Below are 5,753 nucleotides of genomic sequence, written 5' to 3' on the forward strand. Positions count from 1 at the left end.
TTTTGTCGCCCTAGTTTCTGTTACCGGTGTTATGTTCCATATTGGGCGCTCCTAACACGCTTGGGGTTGTTATGGGGACCCCCTTGATAAATTGTTTTGGTTTAAAACTCTTCTCTCAAGACCCAACTTTGATACTTCAATTGCTAAACAACTTAATAAAAATGCATAGGGAATATCTACTCCGTGGATAATTAACCAACCCCCTAGCCAGTGCTCCTCATGAGTGTTGGTCCAAACTAGGGTTGTGTGCGGGGCCAACCCGGGGCAACTCGGGAGATCTCTATCAGGCCACCGTATGTTGCGCTCATCCGATCGTGTCCTGAGAATGAGATAATCGACTCTTATCGGGTTCGGCGACGCATCGAGCGGTCTTGCTAGATTTGTTTTACCGTTCTCGATATATCTTCTGCATTGGGATATCTAGCATACCTCGAGCTATCTCTAGGTTGAGTTTTTTTCTCGAGGGCGGATTGTGATAGTTTGTGATGGACTAGTAGGAGCACCCCTACAGGGTTAAATCTTTCGAAAAGTCGTGCCCACGGTTATGTGGCAACTTGGAAATTTGTTTAACATCCGATTATAGCAAACTTGAAGTAAACTTAATTAAAATGAATCAACTGTGTGTGTAACCGTGACCATCTCTTTTCGAGGGAGTTCATAAGGAGAACACGGTGGGGTTATGTTTGATGTATGTAGGTGTTCAGGATCACTTCTTGATCATAATTAACTTTTGACCAGCTTGCGTAGATACTCATCTTAATCTTGGACCTTAAGTTAACCACCAAATAATGCTCAGTGCTCCTACAACCTCACCACTTAAGCATGCCTTACCCAAATAACTTAATTAGTATCGATATCTTGATCATGAGATTGTTGAGTCCCTGTGCCTCACAGATTACTACAACACCACGGGTTGAGGTACCGCAGATCTTGACGCAGATGATGCTCCACAACTCGAGTAGGATTATGATGAGGAGAGTCGGTGCATGTACATTACTTACCCGGACGAGTAGAGGGATTCATGGTCGTATCCTTGACTAGCGAGATAGACTACCGTTTGATTTCGACAGTAGACGGACCCTGTTCTTATGGATGTTCGAATGAATGATGTGTGAACTTGTAAGTTAGCATGTGACGAGTGTAAGTCAACCCATATACTCATCTCCTCTTTAAATGTATCTACAATGATTTCTATACTTGTGTAACGCCGAGATGCGTCTCTATCCATATCAAGGCCTCGTCCCCAAATACGGATAGTGTCGCATCTTGGACGTTACACAGGTAGAATTGGCCCTCTTTTAGACGTTCCCCACAAAGGCACTAGGTTCCGGCGGTTTCTAGCTCATTTTTTCAGCGTCAGTCGGAGGTATGCAGAGCAGAAGTGACAAAGGTTGTCCTACACATAATAGATGGAACTGAGTCGGTCGAGTGTATTCATCAAAACCCTTTTGGTTTTGATCCCCAAGGTAAAGAAGCTCATCCTTTTGTCGCAGTTCAGACTAATCTCCTTGTGTAATGTATTGTAAAAAAATAGCATCCAAAGTCATGTCCAACAAACTGAAGGTAGTGCTTCCTGATGTGATCTTAGAGGAATAGTTAGCTTTTGTCCCAGGTAGACTCATTACGGACAACACAACAAGAATGTGTAATAAAGTTAGACATGATGAAAGCATATGATAGATTGGAGTGGGACTATCTACAGGCAATTATGAATCGTCCTCTCTCTGTGCCTCGAATTGTCGTTGCTCCGCCGCCCTGACTCGTGTCGTCGTCACACCGATTCGCCACCCCCACCGCCCCTCCAACGCTCCTCCGCCGCCGCCCTGAATCATGCCGCTCCACCTTCATCCCCAGAAGACGCCCTGATTTGGCCGTCGCCCACTAGTTTTTACATCTCCATTTTGCATCACCTATTGGAGTTGCACTTTTACATCTCCATTTTGCATCACCTATTGGAGTTGCACTTTTACATCTCCGTTTTACATCATTTATTGGAGTTGATCCTTTTTTAAAGATGCAAAAGGCACTTTTTAAAGATAAAAACTTTTACATCTCCTATTTTACATCTTCCAATTTGCATTTTCTATTGAAGATGCTCTAATATTCAAGACAGTTGGACATGGAACTTTGAGAAAGATGGCTCGGCACACCGTATGTTGGTAGACAAAAGAGGGGGAGAGAAGCATGGCTTCATGGAACGTCGGGATCAGCAAGTTATGACAGGTTGCATCATCCTGGAAATAGTTGCCAAAGATTCAAGTTTCTGGAAAAATTAAAATGTTTTTATGGAGGCTTGAGCACTCGCTACCCACAGTCAGACAAAATAGAAATAGGAAAATATTTTAAATCATTCGGGTGATTTTATTTTATTTTGACCTTTTCAACCGTGTCTCGCGTTGTCTGATCCTAGGCAATTGTGTGGCGTGGAGTGCCTTCATGCCCCGACGTGAAGGTACGTAGCCATTATTGCGTTGTGACCGTGTAGGTGTAGGCGTGGAGTAGTAGCGTCTAGCCGTTGCCGATTTGATGCGCCTGATCACAACCATCCTGCTCGTCCACTCTCGAGCAGCACACCTGTAAATCACCCCTAGTAATGCTTTGACTAGCATCCCTCCCGACGCCAACGCCACGGCCGCAGTCGCATGCCATCGCAGCACCACCAAAGCAGCCAGGCTACTGTCACAACATGGTCGTGGACGTCGAAGCACGTCCTCTCAGCATCATCGAACCAACCGTGTTGTCATTGAAGCAGCGCGTCGTCATCGTAACACTGCAACGGCTGACGAAGCACGGTATCACAACATCATCGAAGCAGACGGGCCTTCGCCGCAACTTCACCATGGTCGTCGAAGCATGTCAATGCAACACTGTCGCGACCATTCAAAGCAAGCCGCCGTCACAGTCGTCGAAGCATGCCATCACAACATCATCGAAGTAGCCAAGCCACCGACAAAGCATGTCATTGCAACATCGTCGCCACCATTCGAAGCAAGCTGCCGCCACGGTCGTCAGAGCATTGCCATCACAAAATCATCCCAAAGTAGCAGAGCCACCGTCAAAGCATCGCCGTGACCGTCCAAGCACACCATGGCCATGTGAAGCACGCCGCCGTGACATCACATCACGAACCATGTTGTCGCAACATCATTGAAGCATTCCAAGAAAGAGTGTCTCCAGGGGTGATGTGTTTGGGCGATGGGGAGTTAGCAGAACAACTATGCGAAACGACGGAGCCGAGCGCTAAACAGTGGATCTTCACGATGATTGACACGCTGTCACATGAAGCTTTCATCAGGTTTGCAGTAACCCTATGGGCAATATGGTGGGCCTAACGGCAAGCCATCCATAAGCAAATCTATCAGAGCTCAGTCCAGCGACCACACACCACACATCTTGGACCTTAAATTCTTCCGAGGAAAACAGCGGTGAGCACCGGCTCTGCTCCAGTCACTTGTTTTTTTTAAACACGGTATCTTAGGGCACCAATTCATTAATTAAGATAGAACAGAGTTGTCCGGTTAATTTATGAAAACCCGGATAAAAACCGTTACAACATGCCCCCACAGGACACCAACAACACACACCGACCTCGAGGCCGCACACCAGGCGAGCCGCCGGCTCTATCACCCAAACAGCACGTAGCCGACACTCTACAACCAAGACCGAAGTGGATGTCGGAATCCACACTGACCCCGAGGCCGCGCACGAGACAAGTCGCGTGCTCTACCGCCCAAGCAACGAGAGCCTACACCCTACAACCACTTAGGAGTCGTTGCTCCGACTTACAAACGAACACCCCACAAGGCGGCTCCGACATACACACTGTAACCCCACACGCCAACCCCGAGGCCACGCACCAGGCTAGCCGCCAGCTTCATCACCCGAGCAACCGAAATCGACAACACGCAACCATATCCGAAGCCACCGCTCCGACATCCACGCCGACCCTGAGACCGCGCATCAGGCTGGCCAACAACACTGTCACCCACATGACCAATGCCGACACCCTCCAAGATGACAAGGTTTGCAGTCGTCGCTCCGACTTCCATGCCAACCCCGAGACCGCGCACCACTAGATTCGATGGCTCTCGCGGGCCAGGACCACTCCACAACGAAGCCTCCAAGAAGGAACGCGACACCGGAGCACCACCATCGTCTGCTTCAGGAACCTGGAACAGGGGTTTCCGTCGAAGTGCGAGAGAAGAGGTCTTAGGCCCTCGAACGAAGACAGCCCCCAAGAAGGTATGCAGCGCCCACAGGCATCAACATCGTCGGGTCCGGCCAAGGCCATACCAAGACTTTCACCCCGAGCAGCCAAAAGAAGTCTTCCCCTCAAACCGGCATACGAGAGTCACCGCCCACCTAAACCACCACCCGCCACCAAAGCTCGGAGCCACCGATTAGAACAGCCCCGCCATCGCCGCCTGCACCATGCGGAGCCGTTGGCCAAGCTACCCCATCACCATCGCAGGAGTCAAAATCGCCCACGTCTGGTTAGATCCGACGCCCCGCACCATAGCAACGGCCAACCCACCGGCCAACATCAAGTATCCCTGGCACGATCGAGGACCGACGCACTATCACAGAGTCCCAATGCGCCCAAGCTCCAACCGTAGCGCTGCCCACGAAGCCACCACGTCCGCCATCGCCAAAAAGAGGTCCAGGGCCGCCGTCCCGGCGTTCGACCTCCACACGCCTGCCAGATCCGCCCGGCAGTAACAGCAACACACCCTGCATCACCTCCAACCCCAGCTTCCAGCATCAGCCAAGGCCACACGTCATGCCGCATCGCCCCTCGGCCCGCACATCCCCGCCAGAGCACCATCTAGCCACACTCGCAACTGCCATGCCCGCACACGTCGGACGAGATCTGCCAGAGCACCACCATCCCACGGCGTTGGGGTCATCGCTGCAGGCCGTCCGTCACATGTACACCACCAGATGCGGGCACGAGGCCCTGGATTCGCCACAGCCGCCAAAGAAGAGGAGCACCAGCCCGCCAACACAGAGAGCCGACGACGACCACACATCGGCGCCGCAGGAGCCAGCCACTGGACACCCGCACCCTGGAGAAGAAGCTCCGCCGCCGCCGCAGCCACGCGGCCTTTGCCCAGCAGCAATGAGGGGAGAGGGGGGGGGGAGGCAGAGCCTCGGCATCTGTTCGATTTCTCCAGTCAGTTGAGAGAGCAAAGGCCCTGCCAACTGGTTTTGCTAAATTGCATGTTCCCGCAGTTGTCTCGAAATCAAGGCAGAGGGGAGCTGCGGCTGGGTGTGTCGTGAACTTGTGATGCGGCTGGTGAGTACCTGGGAAGCTCGGCTTTGACAGTGCAGGGAGTTAGTTCAAAAAAAAGACAGTGCAGGGAATTACGGACGTCGCCACGCTGGAGGCCTTGCATCTCGAGAGGCACTAGCATTTGCCCAGGATTTCATGCTCCACAACTTAGCCATTGCCTCAGATTCTAAGGTGGTTGTCCCTGATATTCAGAGAGGTACAAAAGCTATAGTTATAGCTCAGTAATTAATGAGATATGAGAGAGATCAGGAGCTTTCAATTGTAACTTTACTGATGAAAGACGAGCAGCAAATGTAGATGCTGATAGATTAGTTAAGTTTTCTAATTCTCTGTATATGGGTAGATACTTATGGTTGATGCAACCGATGATCCTTTTTGTATCCCACATCATGTGGCTTTTGAGTAATAAAACTAGGTTTTCCCCTCAAAAAAAAAAAATCCAGTGCGAACCGGGAGGGGA

The 5,753-nt window shown here is 50.6% G+C and overlaps 1 pseudogene; it reads right to left on the reverse strand.

The window, feature by feature from the left end:
* Nucleotides 1–3,446: 3,446 nt before the first annotated feature.
* Nucleotides 3,447–5,657, reverse strand: LOC123443620 (annotated as a pseudogene).
* Between the last annotated feature and the right edge of the window lie 96 nt (nucleotides 5,658–5,753).

Source organism: Hordeum vulgare, chromosome 3H, assembly GCF_904849725.1.
Source record: "Hordeum vulgare subsp. vulgare chromosome 3H, MorexV3_pseudomolecules_assembly, whole genome shotgun sequence".
NCBI classification, from domain to species: domain Eukaryota; kingdom Viridiplantae; phylum Streptophyta; class Magnoliopsida; order Poales; family Poaceae; genus Hordeum; species Hordeum vulgare.